The 24,402-nt window shown below is 35.5% G+C and overlaps 1 long non-coding RNA gene across 1 annotated transcript; it reads left to right on the plus strand.

Moving 5' to 3' along the window:
- Nucleotides 1-981: 981 nt before the first annotated feature.
- LOC131581110 (uncharacterized) lies at nt 982-24,151 on the plus strand. Its single transcript, XR_009278017.1, has 4 exons — nt 982-1,072; nt 1,255-1,477; nt 3,056-3,312; nt 24,070-24,151. It is a non-coding gene; the product is annotated as an uncharacterized LOC131581110 (long non-coding RNA).
- The last annotated feature ends 251 nt before the right edge of the window (nt 24,152-24,402 follow it).

The following is a 24,402-nucleotide window of genomic DNA, read 5'->3' on the forward strand; positions in this document are numbered from 1 at the left end:
ATTTATTGTTTTTATTATAATTTATTGGGGTTTTTTTTATTGTTTTAAGTACCTGTTGAAGTAGATATTACTATGAATGGAGCCAGGCAGAGGGACAGACATGCAAGCAAGACTTTTTACTTTATTGCTTTGGATGATTGATGAAAAATTATAATGCTTGGCAAAAATTCTAAACTTTATAGGAAGAAAAGGCCACAGGAAAAAAAAAAAGACATTACAGTATTTAGGGATTTCATTACATCCTTCATTAAAGATCAGAACAAAAATGCAGGATTTTAGTAATGAGGTATAATTCAAAATAAATTAGACAATTAGAATAAATGCCTCATTAAAATAATGAGATTTGTTTGCTATACAATGGCACTTGTTTTTTCCTCATTCCAAACTATGAAAGTTTTGGTTAATATGTTGAACTCCCAAAAATGCTGCTTTGCCAAAGGAGGCTTTTATCCAAGACCTAAGCAAAGACAGGCCTGGACTGCATAGTGCTGGTGAGCTCCTGAGTCTCAGAGGTACACAGCACATCCTTCAGAGCCAACTGGCAGGGACCACATCCCTTAGCTGCTCTGAATGCTTTTCTGGGGAAAAAATGTAAATTTTGTCACTTTAAAAATTATATTTTGGTGGGAAATGATGGACAATAAAATGGCTGTTAGTATGACAGGAACATCCTAGCCTCCAGGCTTTCCATGGAACAAACACATTGCATTGCCATTTGAAACTACCAGAGACATATACTTGTTTGTATTCTCACATCACAAACACCTAATCAAAATGGTATGAAGAGACAGGGAAAATCATTACCAAGCTGAGCCCAAATATGCTCAGTTTCAGACTGAGAGAAAGTTTTAGTCTGAAGTTATAAGCCACTGTGAACAGGTGTTTATAATGGCAGTGCTATCTTAACCTTATCTGTAGTGGCACTAAGGCTTTGCTATAATATCTCTGCTCCTAGCATCTGTGAAATTTTAATTTGTCCTAGGGCTGCTAACTGAGGAGATGGTGAAACCCAGGGATATGCTCTGAACTACCTAAATTTGTACCAGGCCTTTACTGAGACATGAAATGGAAGGTGAGCAGTGGGTAAGGGACATGCATCAAACAGATGAATGCCTCAGGTGTGTATGGGAAAAAGGGAAACTTGTGTCCGCATAGGTCACCAGATTATTTTATGATTCTTCTTTCTCTTCAGGAAACACGCAGCAAAATTGTGCATGATGTTTGAAGGGTTAATCTATAGTGTTTCTTTTTCAGCCTGGTGGACCTACAAGCATGTCAGTGTGGGACATCACGGTCTCACTAATGAAGATGTTATCTCTGGAAACTTTCTGCCTTACTCAGCACTAATTCCATCCAACTGCCAAACAGTGGAGTGTGCTACACTGATTCTTTGTATTAAAATAGCTCTTCCTTTACTGCTTCTATCAAGTAGGCATGATGAGAGAGAGCTGTAATGCTATCTCTGAAAACAGCCATGGTAAATATTTTTATTGTTTAACCACCTAGTAATTTTTCTCTCCTAAATCATTTGTTACCTTACCTGACCTCTTTGTAAATTGGACAATTGTATTTTTACTTGTACAAATTATCTTTAATGGTCCAACAAATTAACTTGTTTTTCAGACTGCTGTGTTTCTACCCTTTAATTCACAGTAATGTTCAAGGAGATAGGATTTGACTCCTTAGGTCTTTTCTTTCAAAATTAACCTTTATCCCATTTGAACAAGAACACTTAAATGTTGGGATACAAGTGATGTAAGCCTTGAAGGAAACAGGATTTTAAGCCTTGGCAGAGAAAGCTTTGCTTATGACTGAAGTAGTACCCTGTGTCTTTACCCAGGGAGAGGACCAAAAAAAGTATCACTTCAGTCCTGCTGTCAGTCTGCACGACTGTTCAGACAAATCTGGTGAAGCTTTGGATTTGATTCTCTGCAGAATAAAGGAATTGACAGAAACTTCTGCCATCCAAAATCACTAAGTTTGAGCTACTCCTCATAGCCTATCCTTCTGTAGCCAGTTTTCATCTACTTCATGTGCAGAAAACAGAACTGCTAGAATGAAGGATGCAGAGGGGGTCTGTCTTGGGCACTACACAGTGCAGTGTGTAGCTCATCCTCTGGCCTCATTTCCTCAGAAATTACCCTTGTAAATACTCTGCTTTACCCTTATAATACCTTTTGATTCTCTTAAAGCTCTGGGAGTGCTCTTATTCTGGCTCAGGCAGACACACAGCAATCGTCAGTAATTTCATAGCACCTCATAATATTTACATTTCTGCTAATTCTGGGAGCTAGTTGGTTATAGGGGGCTGTATTTCCCTGTGGGTGTATTGTCAGTGACCCTGGGGATAGAGAGTGTAGGCAGAGCTGGAGAGGCAGTTCCTCTCTGTGTGCATGCAGGAACAGGAGTTAAGTTCCTAGTTAATTCTCAGCCTATGTGAAAAGAGAAGTTATATTTCCCATACATAGATGATATTTATAATATTATTTTCAAATACACTATTACAATATTTATTTTTTTTTTAACATTTGAGTACAGCAGTTTATGAAGAATAATGCAAACTGGTAGATATTCTGGAAAACGGGAAAAATTCTAAAATGGAGAGAGAGAGTAAGATAAATCCTTTCCCCCCCCATCAAAACAATGCCATGCAAACACAATACAATGTTAAATCTAATTTTTGGGAACACTCAACATAAAAGTTGCAATTAATTCCTTGCACAAGGATATGTACAGACTCTTTCCCATATTGTACCTTGTAATAATTTTTGCCTGAATATCAGAAGATTGTTTCAAACTTTTTTGATTTTCTCCTTAGTAGTGAATGTTATTGTTTTGTTTTTTTTAAATTGGCATTACAATTTCAGCTCTCTTCCTGCAAAAAAATGTGATTGCTCTGTAAATAGTGTGTAGATAAACTGGTTGCTTATCTGAAATGTCAGTTTTTCTAATACATGTTAGGACACTTTAGAGTCATTCCAATCCAGAATTGCCATAAATTTTTACCATTCTATTTTCTACATATTCTGATGTTCTTGTGCTGTCTGTTATCCAGATGTCCTTCACTACCAAGATGATTCTCTGAGTAGCTGCAACTGTGCTGGGAAATGCCACCTACAATTGGATGATAAGAGATAATTTTTTTATTTTATGATTTTACAATAACCTGTGGCCACTTTGGTGGATAAAAATAATGAACATGAAGACTTTTATCAGCTGTTTGGCTGGCATGTGTTTGCATGTGCCTAAATACCTTTTCTGTTTGCTTTCCAAGATCGTGATACAGGGTGCAACAACATGCAGTAGCACTGGGTAAGTCCTCTAATTGTAGCCACATCCTCCCCTCCAATTAAGAGTGTCTTTGCAGCACATTGTGTTTGAAACAATCCAGCTGGTTATTTCCTGTCAGTCTGTCTCGTGTATCATAGTCTCAAGCTATTAGATAAGAAGATTCCAGAGCTAGAGGTGTCTTCTACAACAACAACAAAAAATGTAATTAAATTCACCTCAGTTGATTTCTATCTGAGACAAAGAAATAAATACACTAGAGATTCAAGGCAATTCTAAGAGCCTTCAAAATACTTTTATCATTCAAAGTACACAACCCCTTTGCTCTGGCTAGACATAAAAATCCCTGAGATAGTGAGTCTTGATTTCTGCTTAAATTCTGTAGCATTTGGTAAATAAATCTATCCTTCTGAAGTTACAATATATATGGTTATAAAATATATGTAAATCATTTTGCCTTAGTGAAGCTAGGTTAAAAACATTCTCTAGAAGCACAAACTGCAGGAACAGAAACTGAAAAAGGATCCCTTGAAATTTATGCCTCCGGAATTTATACAATGGGTTTGTTGTGGTCTTTCAAACTGGTGAGCTAAACTCTAAAGTGTTCATAGATGACCCACTGCCCCCTCTCCAAACCCTCTCCCCAGACCCCCTACCCTCTCTCCTTACAACCTGTAATTTTAAGTAAGAATCATCTACTCCTCCTCAGTGGTTACTTTTTAATTACTTTGTGCACCCTACTTCTTCTGTTAAGAAAGCCTTAGGTTTCCAAAACCAGTTGTAAACTGCAAACATTGCTATTTTATGAGGTAGAACTGAATTCAGTCAGGTATTGATCTCAGAAAAAAAAAAAATTACTGAGGATTGTTGGGATTTTGCTCTTTCAAGAAAATTATTTTTAAAACCTCCAGAGCTGCAAAATTATTTCAGTGAGAGCATTAATGTTAATCAGTGTGTGTTACTATTGTTCAGTAGGAGCCAGGACTAAAGTTCACAAAATTCTTTCAACCTTTTGTCTCTGGCTGTATAGATGTGAAACTAACAATAAATCTTGTTGACAACTGCTTCCATGTCTATTGGCAGTCAGTCAGCTGCAATGTGAACAGTGTCGTGCACAATATGTGCAGCACAGACAACACCCATTAACTATCTCCCTAGTTTCTCCTGTGACTTAGAGAACATGTCATTTTTCCCCAGTGAGCAGCCTTTTCAAATGTTGAATTAGTAATATTAGCACCAAATACTACTAATTTGTCAGCCAGACTGTGTTTTTCCAAAGTGTTCACAATGGGGTCTGATAACTGCTTTGTAGAGAAGCAGAACAAACATGAAAATTCAAAAAGTTTTGTAAATAGTTTGTATAAGATGTAAAGAAGTGGTGTGAAATTCTTTTCTTGTTCTTAACATTAAAATAGTAAGAAAGCATCTTAAGAAAAGAAAATATAGAAGTGGAATTTCAGCTCTACTCAACAACAGACTTAAATGCATGATAATTTAGAAGCATATAGATAAATTTTGTGAAGAAACAGAGCTCAAAACATCTAGAACAATATAAAGTAGCTGTTCAAATAGGGTATTGTCTTGATCTCTATATTTCAGATTTCAGTCACTAGCTTTAGTAATATTTATTGAGAAGGAAAGAAATCTCTCTGCTATAAGTAACAAATTTCTATATTATATCATGCATATGATTTCCACAGACATCAGAACAAAATCCTGAGTAAATACTCATGTAGCATATGAAACTGAAAAACACAAATGGACCAGGGTTGATAGTTTTATTTTTCTAAACACTTTTCCTATGCAATTCTTACAGGCAAATGTACATCCACACTTACAGACAGACTTGTATCTAATTTTCATAAATACATATCATCTACCATAACTAAAAACATGACATTCCATAGACGATAGAGATTTGCTGTGGACATCTGAAAAGTTCCTCCAGCTCCTTTCCTTCCATGAATTTCTGTATTTTCAGTTCATGTTTATTCAAATGCAGCATATGGAACTTTCTAAGTAGGGGTTATTACAGCTGAAGCTATTGGTAGTCTTTATTGCAAGATTTGCAGCAGGTCAACATTAAGCAGACTGATTTAGTGCAAGGAGGTAAAAGGAACCATTTTGGTGGCTAGGAAAAAGGCATAGGAAATCTTTGCCTTGGAAATTTGGAAAGAAGCTTGTGAATTATTTGGTATTATCCAAGGACTTCTGACCACATCAGTATAGCACTATTTTGTTAAGAGAGAAGCTGTAATCTCTCTGGAGAGTGGGTGGCATTATAAGAATAGTGACTGGAGGCAGAGCTTATGTTACTGAGTAGCTGTTACCTTGCAGTCCCTGGAAGGTTCCTCATTTCCAGAATTAGGGAGCCAGATGCTGCACACAGGGCAGGGCCACAGCATGGGAGACAGAATTCTGTCTTCTGTGACTGCCAGTCATTCCTCAACTGGACAAATTAATTGCTTCCACTTTCTAGAGGAGCCAGAGAACTCTACAGTCTCTCTCTTGTCTGCAACTTGAAAGTCCCTCCTAGGTTTTCAGCTCAATCATTTGTGGGTTTTGATATAATTTTAGGAATATCCTCTGTGTTGCTTTTCTGTGTTCTGAAAGTTGTGCTACAGGAAAACTTGTTATGTAGGAAAAACTGTATTTTATTCCTGGAGTATCAAGGTTGAATGAAAAAAACAAATATGTACTGGTAGCGAGGACTGTGAGGTTAGATCTTTTCTGAGAGTTATTACTGATTTACTTGACCAGGCCAGTGATGGAAAACAGTTTCAGTGCTACATAAACAGGATAGCTAAATCCATTTTAGATAATTGGCTTGATTAATATCCACAGATCTCCCAAAAAGTGACTCAGGCATTTCCCTAAATATTTGATAATGTGGAGAGAGTAACATTGCCCGGGGGTTATGGAAATAGAATAAATTTCATAGTTCGAATATGTGTTCTGGGGTGCTTAACATCCCAGCTTTTTCATTGCCTTTCCTGGATCCATTCTATATGTCACAGACCTACCACAATTTTGACTTACAGTTTTTTGACTTAGTTAGCCAATATTTTTAAAACATTGTAATATCCTTCCACGGAAAATTCTACTTATGAAAATCTACTGCCCATTGCTTAATATATTAGATACTACCTTACATTTATTTTACTGAAATTTTGAGAAAGAGTTAATGGAATTATTCAGCACTAGCAGAGCTGAAGCAATGATACTGGTTGTAAAAACTGCCCCTGTGCAAGAATGTTATGTTTTTATTGAAGAGAGTCTTCTGTTTTATGCCATGCAATTGCTCTGTGTTTTAATTCCCTCATAAAGATCACAAAATAAAAAGGAGGGAAAAAAAGGAAAATATAAGACTATAGGCTGTAACTGTTATGTTCACACATTTTTTTCCCACAAAGAAAAGGAAATTGCTAGAAAAGTTGATTTGTTTTAAACCTTTCAACAATTGGAGATTATTGAAATACTAAATTACTGGCACACAAGAGAACTAGATGATTGTTGTTCCACATTTATAACACAAACCAATTGATGTCTCAGAAAAAAAAAACAACTGCAGCAAATATTTTGAGTCTTAATTATCAGGCTGAAAAGGCTGATGAACAAAAGAGAGAAGGGGGGCACATGTGGAATAGTGAGCAGAAGGGCAAACACGTAAAAAAAAATTTAAAGCCTTTGTCAGGCTCAAAAAGAGAAACAGACTTAATTATTATTTTCTCTTCATTCCATTTTGGGAGCTTTATCTGAAACTATAACTTACAAAGAGCAATTATAAGCAAATGGCACCCAGCATGAATACTTCTCTGTGATTTGATTGTCTCATCCTTGGCTCTTACATCAGCACAATGATGTGATGCCCATTGGAAAGCAGCATGACTAGGAGTGTGGAAGGGAAGCCATGCAGTGATTTAAACCTATAGCTTCATTTATCTGCTCCATATGGAATTACAACCTGGACAATAGTATGAATCCATTAAAATGAAGGGCTTATTCCAAAGGAACCTGGCTAGATTAGTTAAAGTATTCTGCAATTCATGGAGAACAGAAGAGAATAAGGAAATAATTTCCCAGAATAATCCAGAGAATTACTTTATGTTTCTGATATAGATCGCTAGGGAAATAATTTAAAAGCATTTTTAAATATCTTCCATTTTCTATTATGAGCCTTTGGATTTCCACAGTTTGAGAGAAGTGAGACATTGTGGCTTAGAAAACTAATTACAAAACATAAAAATGTTCAAGACTAATGGAACAAATCAGACAGAAAAAAGATTTCCATACAGAAAGATCAATGTTGGAATGGAAGCTACAGATTTTATGTGTCTTCCTCTCAACATCTTCGTTATACATTCTCTTTGTTCCTGTTAGCTTACTAATTAGCTGTGATTTTTTTAATGCCCCTTACGCTGGGTTAATTTTGTCTTACTCAACAGCAGGGGTTTGTGTAATAATAACTCACAAAGCAATGTCAATGATTAAAATCCTTTCATTAACATGGTACCTTAAAGATAATGAATGTGAAGCTTTTAGCTAACCCAATCTCTAGGCTCAGAAAGGCAGTTTCTGCAGAAAATAATAAAAAAAATCCTTGTACAGATTAGCTTTTGCCAGCAGAACAAATGAGATCTTTGTTTGGGTCTATTACAAACACAAAGTCATACAAATCAAAGAGCATTTATTATGAATACAATGATGTAGCATGCTTCTCTTGACAAAAGATTTCTAATAGTGTACTTGAAGAATGCAAAACAGGCATTCAGAAGTGCTAATTTTCTGGCATTTTTTGTAGACAGCATTGTCAATGCACAGATAATCATCTGTGGGGTCAGAGTGCCTTGAGCTGACTCTTGTCAGAGATGTGGCAGAAGGTGCTCTGGGCTGGAAACGTCATTTCTCTTCAGCCCCTTCAAGAATTTCAAACAGGTTTATCTGTCAGGATGCAAGAAGTGTGGTTCAGTAATTAGGGATATGAGAAGAATCAACATTTTAAAAAGTTTTAATAAGTGCTAGAATGACTGTTCTGCTGAATTTGTTGTCTTTTCTAAAGAGTACTCTTCTATCTACATTGTAATGGTTCTAACATCTCATTTTTACTCAGTGCAAAGGATGTTTGCTGGAAGAACTCATCCACATACAAATAGAATAACTCATAACGAAAGGTGCCTCAGCAGCAGCATCAGGGTAACAACACCGAAAAGATCAGGGACTCATTCAAATTGCTCACATTATTCTCCCCTTCATGTATAGTGCTTTCGCTTCTGTAAGTCAAATTGTGGTTTAATATATAATGTGTCTGTATTTTCTATCATCCCATTGCACAAGAAATCTGGTTTTGTTTTAATGTCAAATAACATTTGTACAGCAGCCAATTTACACTATTAAATTTTGGCTTCAACAGGTTTATGTAAAAACTAGGAAAAAAAATCCCCTGTCCTTGACACCATATTTCCAGTTAAGACTGTGAAATTTTTGTGCATTTTAAAGTATATTTTTCCAGTGCAATGGACACTTCTAAATCTCAAACTAAGGGATAATTCTGCAAAGACTCAAGCAAATCTGTGTCTTTATAAAAATAAATGTTGTCATGAAATTAATCTCTGTGCTTGCTAAGCTTCTACTGCACTGAGGGTTGTAACAAATGATCAATATGAGCAGAATTCCTCAACAAATGAGCTCAGCTGACATTTTTGATGAGTTGATAGCCAAGTGGGTCTTTCAGATTGTCTTTGTGCTGTGTCATTTACTCAAGTAAGTAATTTAAGATGCAGGTCAGTAAATGGGTTGTTAGTGAGAACATTTATTTCAGTCGTACCTTCTCTGTAATTTTTGTGTGGATAATTTCATATGTTCTTTGTCTTTAGTGCATTGCTGTCCCCATTGTTCTCATAAGCACAAATAATTGCTCTCATTTTTTTAAAGGCAAGAAAGCAGGTGATAGCCTGCTAGAAAGCTGAGTCACTAAGCTTGTTACTTAAATTGATATAAATATGACTAAGTAAAAGTTTCATCTGATAAAGGCATTAATATGGAAGCTGAAATAAATGCTTTATTTCTAAGAGACTGTCAAGACAAAGCTTCAGGGTTCAATTTGCCCAGGAAGATGCAGAAAGTGTGAAAATTGTTAATTTCATCTATGCAAACAAAAATGGACTGTATCATGTTGGGTTTTTTTCATATTATGGCTTACAGGCAATAATAGCCTGATAAATTTGGTTCAGCTGAGCAGAGTTCCACACGGTATGCAACTTGCCATATATCTCTCCTCTCAAAAAACACCTGCACTGATCCATATAGATTCTTATTTCCCAGAATGCCTCACAGCCTTAAAAACTAAGAAGCAAAATGTCACTTTGTAAATGGTTAGTATTTAAGTAGTGTTGTCTGGTTCAGTATTTTGAATGTATTTGGTTTTACTTTTATTATTTGCTTTTATTATTAAGTACTCGTGGAGGAAGTGTGTCCTCATTCCTTTTTCAGAGGTGTCATTTCAGCTCTGTGTTTCACTGATTTGCTCTCTCTTTTTTTCATCCTGACATGAAATGCTCCCCTTACCCTTCCAAAAAGTAATGAACTTTGTCTCATCAATAAACCTTTTCCTAAAAGAGTGGGCTCAAATGGATCAACATGCTGACCTTCATCTCTCTGTCCTGGATGAGCTGTGCTTAAGTGAAGCACTGATAGTTACTTATCAGGAGATACCTGTTTCACTATCTCTTTAAATCATGCTATGCCAATCATATTTTATTGAACTGAAAAATGTGTATCTTATAAGAATTATCATTTTCTTCTCATCCAGCAGATGTGTAAGAGTGTATTTTCAGTAGTTTTTACTGAAGACCCAGACCTATTGTTCTTATATATATTGCCATATTCTGATAGACATTTCAACTTCTCTGGCAGGTGGAATGACATACATGATAAAAGTGAGACAAAATCAAGTGAAATTGAATACAGATAATCCCATGGTGGATGAAGGAGATATTCTTCCCCTAGAAAAATATTTTGAAGCAGCTTATTGCGGTATGAATAAGTATCATTCTCCATGTATTAGAAAGGCATTGGAACTTAATTTTTTAATTATTTTTTTATTGAGAAAAACAAGTAGTGAAAAAAGTATTTAAAAATTGCTAAATAAATTGAAATAATTGTTAGGTTATTTGTTCGGGATTCTTTTTTCTGAAATGTTCAGTTGGAGTGTTAAGGCCTCTAAGTAGTCCTGATTTTGGCTGCAATAGAGTTAAATTATATCTTAGATTGTGGTGCAATGCTGTGTTTTTGATTTAGTATGAGAACAAGGCTGGTAATACACTCATATTTTAGTTGTCACTAAGGCATGTTTATTCTAAATCAGGGATTTTGCATTTTTTCCCATGCTCTGCCAGTGACCAGGTACACAAGAAACCTGTGGGGGAGCACAGCCTGGACAGCTGACCCAAACTGGCCAAAGGGATAGTTTATATGATATAAATATGATAGTTTATATGATATAAAATGTCTTCTTGCTCAGTGTATAAACAGGAAGGCTTTGGCCAGAAGCCCCCAGCTGGGAGAGAGTTGGTGAGCAATTGTATTGTGCATCACTTGTTTCTCTTTTCTTCATTCCTCTACACTGCCTTTTCATTATTATTGTTATTGTTGCTTTTATTATAATTTTATTATAATTTTTATTGCCATTATTACTATTATTAAATTTAAATTATTAAACTGTTTCCCAAAGAATTTCCTTCCCATCCCAGCAGGGCAGGGGACGTGAAGCAAGCCAGTGGCTCTCTTGCACTTTGTTGCCAGCTGTGATAAAATTACAAGTGTATTAGGCATTGGTGGCTGTGCCTCACAGTGGAGTTTGTAGGAGGCCCTACTGGCACTAGCACAGCACTGTCAGTGTCCTTATTGTCTGGGCTGAGATTTCATTTTGCTATGTCATTAGCAACAAGGACAACCTTCACACTGAAGTTTGTCGCACTTTTTTATGAGCGCTGCCTCACTGAAATGCATTCTCCCCAACCTACAGCCACAGCCTACTAGTCTGGAACAACACTTCTGCACATAATGAGAAAAGTGAAATCATACTGGAGAAAATTAATGGCCAGTCCTTTTTGCTGGCTCTGTAAAGACTATGACCTCAGCAAAGCTGAGCCAGTGCTCATGCTGCTACTTCTGCCTGGAGCTGTGCAAGATTTCATACTTCTATAAATCTGGTCTGGGGAAAAACATATTTATGTAGCTGGAAGCCAATAGATGTGTAGGTCAGGATTTGGTCTCATAGGTCTAAAGAATAACAGCCTGTGTGTGATATAAGTAAGTGTTCCGTCAACTGCAGTCTGTATCTCGTCCTTGTGGCACCCTGCCCTCAGTGAATCCTGACTTCTTTCACCTAGGACAGGGTGGCTGTGACTCAGGTTGTGATCCAGCTATGCCATAGGTCCAAACAGAGATTCTTGCCCAGTTTTGAGGGACTTTGGAACAGATAAATACAAATGCTGAGAGGAGAAGGAAGAGAGATTTATAACACAGTTATTGGCATGGTTAGCTGAAAAGTTTTCTTGATTCCCTAACAGAAATGTGAGGTGTTCAGCTTTGGGGAACAGAAGCACAGGACAGACTATAGCTCCTTAGAGTAACCATTCTGACATGCAGCCCCTTCTGAAATATAATACAGCTATGAGACAACTCTTTGCTGTCCCCATTAGGGAGAATAGTTGCATACAATAGAAAGGTCAGGGTCCAAGATGGAAAACCTCCACTTTCCAAGTAAAAAAACACTGGAAGTATTCTGGAAGAACTGCTTAATGTCTGTGTTTCTTACCTTTAAGAGAAAATATTAAGCCTATAGTATTCTCTCCAAATAATATTTCTATGGCAAAAGCAAACTGGCCTTTCAACAAGTACTTGAAAATGGCGTCATTTTACTAGTCTTGACAGGAGTTCAGATTTTGGGTTTGTGACCTGTAGGTGTTATTTTATTGTCCATTTTTCAGAATATCTCCATATAGTGAAGGAAGTGGAAGCAGAGCTGACTGGCAAAAATTAGTAAACAGCCAATATAGCCTTGCATTTCAACCTGTGGCACTCTCCTTACTATTCCTGAAATAATGAGATACTTGGGGTGTGTCTGAGTGCTACACTAAGGTTTAAATCATAGAAATGCACTCCTCTGATTGTCAGGTCATGATTTTATTTCTTCATCTTGGACTGGAAAAATAAACAGGAGTCCATAATTAACTGATATTTGCAGTATTAGATGGCATTAAAATGAATTTATTTTAATAAGATGTACTACTTGCCCAAATGAAAGGCTTAGTACTCTGAAGGACTTCTGAAAAGAACAGGGAAGAAGTTACTGATTTCATTATCTATGGTTAAAGAGTGAAAGAAATGTTGCTGAGCTAAATATGTCTTTAAAAACACATAATAATGGTAATTGCTGCATATCCTCATATCAGAGTTGGAAAATAGAGAAGAAAGACGAAAAAGAGCATATAAGCACACTTATTAGAATTTCTTAGGTTCAAAAGATTATTTTGATGTAAAATTCGCTACTGGCTGTTAACAATGCTAGAAATGCCCATGGTAACACTTGGCAGGCTTGTTAAGTGATTGGTGAGCAAGGATTTTATCCTGCAGTCTCTTGAATTCTCTGCCACACCCATCCTCCATATTCCTCTCCCAAGATTCATGTCTGTCTTGATTTCACACGGGTAGAACAATTTTTGGAGTTGATTTATGCTGCTTTTAATTTGGCTGAGTGGGTCACAACCAAATGCTGGGGATGATGTGCTTCTGCTTTTTTTCTTCACTTCTATCTCTTTCTGATGCATTTTATTATGATCCCTAAGGTAACCTAAGTCTCTCCCATAGAACACTGCAGAAAATTAATCCACTATAACTCAGAAACCACTTCAAGAAAAAGAACAAATTCCAAGGCAGTAAGTTACGCTACTTGAACTCACAATTGCATAGATTACTCACACTGACACTCACGAGTACAAAATGGGCACATACCTTTGTGTAAGTGAGATGGAATAAGGCATAGGAAAGATATAAATAGGATATGATCTGCTTTTAGCACGCATCCTGCCAGTAACTGCTTTATTGTTTCTACTCCTCTCAGTAATTTCCAGCATCATAGGTCAAACTCAGTAACAATGTTTCAGTGACATAGTGGTAAATGATATTATGGTAGATGTCAGGGCCTCCTCTGGAAGAAAATAAAAATTGTATCAACCATGAACTCTTTTTACATGTATTCAGATACATCTCTGAATCTGATGCTATCTCAGTTCATGTACAGAATTTGGTACTCTGAAACAACATTTTTTTCATATTCATTGGGTGGTATCAGAGTGGTCTTTGATGCAATTAAATGGTGGTGGTGGTGTGATGATGGACATCAGCGCAGTGACAGAAAAAGGAACATGTAAGTCATCCTGAGTGTAATAAATGCTTGAGAATTTGACAATAACAATTTGAGAGTCAACAGGGAAGCTTGGCACGATGAAGTGCGGTGAATCAGGATGATCAAATGATTTTATTAGTTTGCTTTTATTAGTCAGATCTATTTTCATTTCTTTAATATGACCAGGGAAAAAAGAAGTAATTGTAATCAGTTTATCAAATACAACCCTGGCAGAGAGTGTGCCACTGGTAACTTGATTTTGTTCTAACTGAACACACTATGCTTTGACTAATCTTCAGCACCCAGGATCATTTCTCTTAAAATGTCAGGAAGGTGAGTCAGAATAATAGTTTATTTGTTTCCTTTTGGTGTTGTATTTAAAATAAGCTCAAAATATGTTTTAGAGCTGGCCTCATTTCTGGCAGATATGGGACAGACAAAGCTTAAAAACGGAATAACATCTCAATTTATCTTCAGACCACCAGCTGAGAGTCTATCAGGGACAGTCACAATATAAGCTTTGCCATGCCCCTGCCCTATCCCCCTGCTACATGAACTTCACCTAAAATAATCATGTACTCAGTGGGAGAGCAGGGATTCTGTAACTGTGATAGCTAATGCCCAAGGCTCCCCTGAGCAGTGATGAACAATTATTATAAACTATTCCAAATCACAGACTGAAGGCACTGTGATGGAAACTTTTGTAGACTGGACTGAGACAATTACTAAATGAAGGAAAATATTATTATTTTAGGAAATGAAACATTTTAATACATTGTGAAAAATGATGAGGGAATAATAAATGGAGGGCATAAAAAGAGCTAATAATAAAAAGGAGCTTGGTGAGAAATCCTGCTGTCATATTTGCATTTACCCTGAAACTAATGCCATGGACATTTTTGAATGCAAATAATTCACATGAGGAAGCAAAATGAGGATGTTAATAATCATTTTTCCCTTAATGAGAAGCTGTACTTTGATTGAAAGGAGCTTTAAGGTGGCCTAAACTAGGCCTAACAAAGGAGCTTTTGTGAGGGGTTTTTTTTGCGACTTTAAAGGAATGAGTTAGAATAATATTCTGTCACTTAAAATCCCCAGCATTAACATTTTTATCACAAATCTTATTCCAAATTAAAAAAGACGTGTTAGAAAAATTATTCATTCCATATGGGATTTTCTTTTTCACTGTGGCTATTAACTTAAAATGCTTTTTCTTTTGGGAACAACTTAACATTTTAGGTTCCTTTTCTTTCCTTTTTTTTTTTTTTTTTTTTTTTTTTTAATTCTCATTCACAAAATAGATTTTTGTATCAGCTGCTTATCTCAAGACATCCACACCAAAGTTCTAGATTGCCTTCCACCATTCTTTTTCTTAGTGAAGGCTTGCTTGTCTCAGATGGCTTAAACAGAAACTGGCCTCCTGAATTGACTGGAGTTTCCATCTTCTCACTGATGCATAGAAAGAGTGAAGAATTTCATATGAAACATTTCATAAATTGAAACTAGATTAATTCAGGTTTCAGAACACCATTTCCAAACATCAGGAGTAGGAAAATATTGGACTAGACTGAAGACACAGTGCCAGTGTTGGCCATCACCTTTTTATCCATTCAGAGCGAACCCTAAGAGGATATAATTCTATTAAATTAAACACACCTTCTGTTAAAGGGAGGTGAGCCAGATTGATTTGTCCCTGCATGGCCTGTATCTTATCATTCTCTCCAACAGAGGAGTATCATATAATTCCCTGTGAGTCATCAGCAGCACACTGAACAGCTAATCAAACATCCTTCCCCGTCACCCCATGTATCCTGGAAGACAGTGCTCGTGTTTTCCATGAGGACTTCCTGCAAAGGGGGTTTGATTTCTTTCTGTGTGTTTGTTTTCAGTCAGTATTTTGAAAACAGCCTGTGGGTTATGTTTGCACTGCGCTGCGTGTGGCGTGTGGCTGATCACTGGTGTGCTGTGTGTGGCACTTTCTCCTTCACTGCACCTGTTTTAGCAGAAAAGCACAAAAGGAATATGGTGAAGCAAACAATAAATAGGAGCAGTACAAGGATCCTGGTATTCAAACTGCCCCATTTGGGCTGCCTGGCCCAAAAGTCCCTCCTCCTATTTAGTTGACATGGAATAGGGACCCATAAGTGCCTTGACACTCCATCATTGTGGGCAGCCATTCTATTCCAGCCACCGCTTTGTGACAGGGGCCTTATGCACATTTTCAACTATAAAATTGTTCTCACTGTTCATATGGATGTTTAGATGGACTCTAGGAGTCCAAGTACAATTTGGCTCGCAAAATCAGAATAAGTTGCCACTAGTAATTCTTTCCTGCAGTGACCATTGATCTGTAGTGGGCATTCACAGGGCGTAATTAATATTGCCTGTCATTAAGATGCACCATCTTTCTTATATTTCTCTTAATTACTTTGTTTTGATGCTTCTCATCACTCATCAGCTGGCAATGGCACAGCAGGATGGATGTGTTTGTAAAAGCAAATGGTGACTCAGGGATGGCTGCTAGCATTTCATAGAATTAGTTTGTGAAATGAGCTAGGTAATCACCTTGGCCCCTGCAAGACTGAAACTAAGCAGGAACAAAGTTCAGTAAATGGGATTAATTCTGTTCTGCATGCCAACTTTACACACTTAAGTAATTTTGTCTTACATGTTTATAGGTTTTTAAGACATTATGATACCTCCAATTTTGGTTTGGTTAATTCTCCTGAACAATCCATGAAAATAGATTGATGGTAGTAATGACTGAAGATTTTAACATATTATTTAATTAAGGAAGCATTTCTTTGCCTCTGTCCCCTGAGGTTTTTTTCAGGCTTCTCATTAACGTTGCAGCATGATAACTTCAGGTTGATCAACCAACAATTGTCATCTCTAATGGTGCAATGCTGCCATTTTTCTCATGTTGTGTTGCATTAACTCCACAAATAATCCAATTCAAATGCATTCGGTTGGATTATTCAATTAAATAGCCAACCCTGATGTTGGCTGAGTATCAATCTCAGGAACAGCCTCCAAGTCATCTGAGCATGCACTAATTTAGGACCTGATCCTACAACAGCTAATTTCTCTTGAACTACATGTGTGAGATTTATCCATGAAGCAGTTTGTGTGCATAAACACATGCATAAATCATTGTTTGATTAAGGCCTTACACAGTGCAACTAATGAAATTAATTTATTTGTCCTCTTTTAGGGACATAGGTATTTGTTTCCCTTAACAAGTATGTGTGATTTTTATGAGCTAGTTTTGATTATGTTTTTGACTTAGAAAAATATTATTTCATGTGGCTATGAAACTGTGCTCTGTAACTCCTTTTGGGTATGTTTTCTTAATGGTGGTATAAACGTGCTTATATTTTTGGAATGACTTCCCTGGCATTTGACAATTTTTATTTCAAGCTTAATAGGTTACACATTTAATAGTTTAATTAAATCTTCTAATGTGTGTTCACAATGCTGTTTATATAGACTAAGTTTTAAATGCATAGATATAAAAAACAATCGTACACAAAAAAGAGTATTCTTTACATAGATGTATAGATCAATTTGGGAACTATTCTGCTTGAAAAGAAAACCATATGCAACTCCTAGATTTCATTTTGAGGAAAGAATGCATGTAGAGAATATTTGCCTTTTCCAAACAAAATTATTCATAGCAGACATACTCAAATGAAGATACAATTATAGAATTCAATGCACGCATTCACATTTTTTTTATATTCATATGAATATACGTTGTTTTCTTTTATTTGAAATATTGATGTTAATAAATGTACCACAGAAGACTTTATTGGCTAGCATTACATAGAGCGAAGTTTTTAAAAATAAGCTAAAATAAGCCTTGGATTTCTACTACTACAAAAAAAATTAAATTAATTTGAACCTCAAAAAGTTACAGCATAAAGAACTGCAATGTCTCTGGTGTGTACAGTGTGTGTATGTGTTCAATATTTTGTTCACTGTCTCATGGCATTGGTGTTTAATCTCACACTGATTTATTGGCTTGTCTGTTGCTATGCACATATGCACATATCTGCACTTATTCTCAAAAATTTGTGTCAGTAATAATTTCAATGGAAATATTCCTTGGAATCTATCACACGTGGTACTTATGTTTGGATTCTACTTTATGTCCTTTTCCACAACTTCTGACCTTTTATCTAGGCTATTTTTCTCTCTCACACCCCATGAGCTTTGTCCCCATAAGACTTTTGAAGTCTTATACTTTCAGATCTCTAACAAAGAATAACAGGGGAGACAGAAACAATTGGATAAAATGTCACAGATATAGTCTAGTCCCACAGAACTCTGATTTATGTTTACTTAGTCTTTAGTTTTCAGGTATGTATGACTTTTTACACCTCTTCCTTTATCTTCAGCAAATACTGGGTAGATCTATGTCCCATTTGCTAATTGGAAGTGTTGAAGGTTTTGCCATCTGAAAACTGATAGAAGCTTTATATTCTGAGCTGAAAGCAAATGCCCAAAACAACTATAGGTGCATATGGTATTGCTATTAAGTGGTATTTACAAGCACCCTCTGTCCTGTATTCTCTAAGCATATTGTATATTTATTTATGTAACTGTAGAATATGACAGTATTTTTCCTTGAAAATCAGGATTTTCAAGAACAGAGGGTAATGCAGAGATTATTGAATCATTCTTTAAGCCATGTTTCCGTCTTTATATATATGTATATATATAAAAAGGAAAAAAGAGAGAGAAAAAAGAAATCTGATTTCTATTTAAATGTAGTTATATTTTAACTAATGTTAGACCTAAAAATTCTTTCAGGCTAAAAATACCAATAATATATTAAAAAAAAAAAAACAACCAAAAAAACCCAGACTTAATCACCAAGTATTCCTGAGGCAGTCTCTTGGCTCACAAGTATTGTTTTTATGGCTGTAAAAGCCAACAAAAGCTGCCCTGACATACCTAAGATTAAAGTTTTATTAAGGAAGAAACACTTTCAATGTATTTCAAAAAGTGTAACATATCTTATTGTCCTGCATAAAGCTATAATGTTTTAGCATATACTGTACACTTCATTTCCCCTTAGACTACCCCTTATCAGTTTATATTAGGACTTTTGTTTTCCCCTTGTCATTAGTAGAGAAGTCAGTGGGCTCATCACCAAGCTAGCAAAAGTGACTGTATTGCTCCAGCTTTTACTTAAGAACAGGAAAAGGGATTGCATGCATTAAGAGCGCTAGGAATGTTTTCTTCTAGCATTGGAGGCTGGAGACTGAATTTAGATAGGTCCTGGTGCAGCTCCTAGACCATGTTTTCTCCCTGTGAGACACCATGCTGAATCCTTTGCCCTGGATCCCTGTTGGCAGTGGTAGAGATCATACCTTTCATGCTACTCGTGGCAGCTGTAAGATAATGACCGAGGAAAAGTCACTGATGCAGTGTGGGGAGCTTTGGTGATTTTCTTGTTGTTCTTTGCACAGCAGGCATTAGGGAAAATATTTATCAGGAAAGAAAAACCTGAAGGTTAAACAGAGCTAAAGAGAAATTCAAGCATGTTTAAACAGTTTTCTCCCAGGCGTTGTACTAGTTCTTGATTTGCATACCTCTACCAAAAATTAAACAGTGCTTTAAATTTAGCAATCTTTTGTATTCCTTATTTAATTCTGAACTCCTGACTTGAGAATTATTAATAACATTAAATATTAGTCTTACCATGTTAGCTGACTAGCAAATGGAAAAGATGTCTAAGAGGTCTTATTATTACCCTTACTGGAAACATTTCACATAGTTAAAAGGTACAAAAGACATGCTAATATTAGAATCTTGTAGAGGAGCAATCCAATGAAGAATAAGAATATTTGATATAATACCAATTAAAATGAGATGCAAAAAGGATCTAATACTAATTGCTTTTATCTCTAAATTACTAAAATAGTTATAGTCTAGAGAAACAAGAATCCTATTATTCCTAATTTCTTCTATAACAGATATCTGGAATGGTTTAGAAATAGACAGAGGTATTTATTTTTAGGATTGGTAAATCCTTACTGGCATTTTGGATTAGCTAAGAGTTAGTAAATGCAGTGTGACTTGACCTAATGGAATTGAAGGTGTTTAATTTAAATAATGGGATGAATATCAGATGATTTTACTTGTTAGACCATTATTTATAAAGAGTATTTGGAACAGACATATTAATGTAGGCATCAAATTAGACATAAATTGAATTTTGTTCATTAAAATCTGTATTTTTTCTGGACTGCACAATAGTATAATATGCATTTGGAGTGATTTGTGACTGCTATAAGTTCTAGTATCAGTCTCAAAATCCTAGTTGATAATGAAAAAAATATCTAATTGCATCTCTTAGAAGATCTTTTGCCAGTAGTATCTCACCAGTGATGCTGAAATTGAATTGCAGAAACAATGGTCATTTTGCTTGTTTTTCATAGTTCTATCATGCAGCTTTCTTTTTATCATTAGCAGATTCCTATTTTAGGTAGTCTAAACTGAAAGTGTGTAAAGGTGGAATTAGCATCTCATTTCAGAGAGCAATACAATTAGCACTTCTAGGTTTCCTTGATCTCCTTTTCTTTCCTGGCACAGTGTAGGACCTTTTTGGGGGCTTAAGGAAAGCATTCCTTCATGAATGTAACATGGTACTTTGGTTACATCTCATCTTAGGAACGTGCACTCTGCTAGCACATGTGCAATGGTGATGTAGGTTTTCAGACACAAAATGGGCTTTTTTGACAGATTTCTCTGAATATTATTATTACTATATTAAGTTTATGAGGTAGAGCTTTCCTTCAGTCAGTTATATGTCTCCTTGAAATTGACCTAAACTGCACCTAATGCCTTTGCTTAAATCTCTCTATGCAAATGAACAGTAATTGCCAAGATGTTTTAAGTTTTTCTAAAGGTGATTGTTAACTTTTTTGACTGAGTTATTAAAAGAAACTGGACAAACTTAATCCTCCTGTCAAATTTGGTTAAGAAATTGAAAAAAAACTAAAATTGGTGGACTGCAGAAGCACACAATTCATTTGTGTAAGATACTCAGTGCTATTCCATCCTCAATTTTCCATTATCCTTTCAGGGGAAGGAGATCCTCTTTCTTTTTTTGGGAGGAAAAAAATAATAATAAAAAAGTCTTCTCATTCGTTATGTTTTTTTTTGTATATATCTTTTACTGTCCTGTGTTTCTCCAGAGCACAGAAAACATGGAGGAACACAGTTTATAAACATGCATTTCCAGCTTTACCATGGAGGTTCCGTGCATTCCAGCTGGCAACACATTAGCTCCCGATTTGAAAGCCATGAGCTTTGTTCCAGTTCATCTCTTAATTCACTGCATGTCCTGAGGTTCATATATTCCTTCATATAATCTGATACAATGAGAAGACATTTCACTTATCTCTACATTTGGGGCTAAATCCTTTACAGTTATATTTCTGAATGTAACCTGAATTTAAAGCAGGTTTGGTTTTGTTTGATTGTTTGTTTTCATTTGGTTTGGTTTTGTTGTTTTCATATATTTTTAATTTTATATGATTAATATTTATAGTAGGATGATAATTTATTTTTTTGTTTTTACATGAAAAATCTTCTAAGTGATAAGGCTATATAACAACTAATTAAGAGATTGGAATGGTGCCATATTTTTGTGACTTGGAATTCCAGCTGATCTTGAGTTCAGTCAATAGATGTGATAGATGTCTGTGTATCTGCATGTGTCCCCACTGCAGGAGCCAAGGTTTGGCTTGTGGAGGTCCATTGACAGGAATTCAGCAGGAGTCTTGGCTGTGTCCTTCTGTACCTGTCTGGCCTAAAATAATTTCATTAGTCTTTCATATACGTAAGCAGTTTATTCGCATCTCCACAAAACCCTGTTAATATTTTAAAGAAATGTATATTTGTGCCTGATATTTTAAAAAATATTTCCAAATGAAAACATTTAGAAAATATTATCCCAGAAGTGTGCCAAGAAAAAGCAACCTTGCATTTTCTAATGTGTAAGGAGCTGACTGGGTGAATTAGAACTTGCTACAGTGCTCTAATTTATACAGCTCACATCTGAAATAAAATACTGGTTTTAAAATTAATCTGTAATTATGTTTTGTACTTTTTGAGAATTTTGTAGTCATTTTGAGAATTATCTTTTTCTTATTAAATTACTGAAAATATAATATTTTTCTTTAAAAATGTAATATTTTTGAATTAATCTTGGCAATTTAAAATCATGTTTTAAACAGCTATTAGTTCGAGATCAAATAATTTCTTATTTTGCACCTTGGAGGTTGTTACGAACTTCTGCATTTCCATTAAGTGATCCTATATTTTCTTCAGTCAATGCTATTTAACTATTCCAGTAATTAATTAAACCAAAGAATGGTTCCTACTGTGAGTCTTGCCTACATGCTTTTAAGTCCATGTATCAGAGGTGAGGATATGCTTGTAAAGTTTGACATTTAATTAAGTTGTTTTGATCCTTTGTTCCTCTTTTTTGCACATATTAATTATTATACTTATGAAGTCTAATTCAATTGTTTAAGGTGTGTTGATGATTTCTTAATATAACAAGGCTTTGTTTCTTGTGTACCAGAGTTACTGTGTAACTGTGATCACAAGATACCCAGAGCTTTGTAACACATGATAAAAATATACTCATGACCCAGGTTTATAATTTTGATTATTTTCCTTGTAAGGTAAATGTCAATAATTTGAATATATGAATTGATTTCCTTTTTAACAGCTACATTGAACATAATGGGACTAAGGTTAAAGCTTTGAGAAGGAAGCACTTTTAAAAGTGAGAAAGAGTTGAGCCATACTTTTTACTGTATATGACTTTTAACAATGAACTTGCCCAGTTCATTTCAGCAGGACTTACTGGAGGTCATATATTAACATGGTCATTTGAAAAAATGTCCATATTCTTCCACAAATAGTTTTGCATCTGAAACTTCTTTCCTACAAAGAAACTTCATGCACTGAATGCATGTAGTTGAATCCTCTTGTAGTCTTGGTTTTGGTCTATTTCCCTATTTCCCTAGGCTAGACTGAATTCCTCCCTAGCCGCAGGTATTCCCACCTATCCCACAGGTTAGTGAGCCTGTTTGGAATGTGTGACAGTGAACAGTGAACACATCTTCTGACAAATAGCTCTAAAAGAGACTACAGAAAGGAAGCTTCTTATGAAATAAGAAATTTTTACCCAAAGAAGCAAATTGAGCCATATCATGCTATTGCATTAAGCAGCATAATCAGTAATTACACTGAATTAAAAAATGAATTCTCACTTGATTGAACTAGTCCCTACTCAAAATCATCGGAAATTTTACTGAACATTTTTTAAGATGAAGCATTCTTTTGGTTGACTTTTTTTGGCCTTTAATAATGTATTTCATGAACTAACTAGAAAAGTACAGTGATAGGTCATAATTTACCCTGCAGGAGATATATTAACATGGAGTGAATACATGGCTTAAGATTTTGTTATACTTTGATTCATACTGACTCTTTACTACCTTGCAGGTTCACAGTTAGTGTGTATTTTCTCATCTGCATGTGCAGTTCTCGCCTTATTTCCAAGAGCTGAAGGGAAGGACGCAGCAAGATACAAAACAGATCCAAAATGCCTGTAAACCTCAAGTTCAGAATTTGAATCTCTATCTTTCATGGAATTTGTCTTGTTTCTTTCATGATGTCTTGCCTATAAAACCACAGGATTTGTTTTTGTCTTCATTCAGTACAGCAGTTGGTTGTCCATGTCACTCAGTATGAAACTATATCCTTTTACATTTCAGATAAAATTATACTCATTATTTTAGATAAAATAGCTGGTTGAATTTTTCCTGATCCAAATGTATGTGAGGTGTATTTCAAAGGGTCTAAGAGAATGTATTTAAATTTTTTCTTAGATGGAAGAACTTCTCCACTATTTAGGATATTAATTTATATAATACAGAAAAAGAATTATTTTGATGATGCAAAGTTTTGTTTCTTCAGTTCATTTGCATTGATGTTTAAAAATATTTTAGTCCAGATAAAACAGTCAATTACAGTGCTATGTATCCCTGGTTATTCTAGTAAATTCTCTGGTTAGTCTACTAAACTATCCTAAACTTTTTCAAGTTTTACAAGGAACGTATTTTTTTTAGGAAAATCTTTGTAAAGTGGTCCTTATTGGACTCTTGCTTACTTCAATACTTTAAGGTTTATAAACTGCTTTAGAGTTGTTTTGCTTGAAGGTAAAGGAACAATTTACAATAATGAGAAGATCTCTTCATATGCATCATAAAATTTCTCTGAGAAAAGCACAGTCTGGGTGGAATTCTCCTTGTTCTTTGCTAATCTTGCATTTATTAATGCAGGGCTGCTGCTGACTCCCATATGGGCATGGTGTCCTTCATACTTCAGATATGTGTCACAGAGTAGAGGAGGGATATTTTCCCATTATTTAGTTAAAAAAATAGTGTCAAGAATGATTACTGTCTTGCTTACTTTAATAGATTAGATGATAATTTTCCAGTGAATAGACTTATCCTTTTTTGTTGATATTTTTATGCAGGCATGCCTTGAATCAAAACTCTTGTGGAGGCATTGTACATGCCATGACCCTCGTATGTTATATCTTTCTCCTTGTATGTAAATAGGTAGCCAAAAAATCTTAAAAGCTCAATGGAAAACCTTTCTGGGAGGCAGTA

Source organism: Poecile atricapillus, chromosome 7 (genome assembly GCF_030490865.1).
Source record: "Poecile atricapillus isolate bPoeAtr1 chromosome 7, bPoeAtr1.hap1, whole genome shotgun sequence".
NCBI classification, from domain to species: Eukaryota; Metazoa; Chordata; class Aves; order Passeriformes; family Paridae; genus Poecile; species Poecile atricapillus.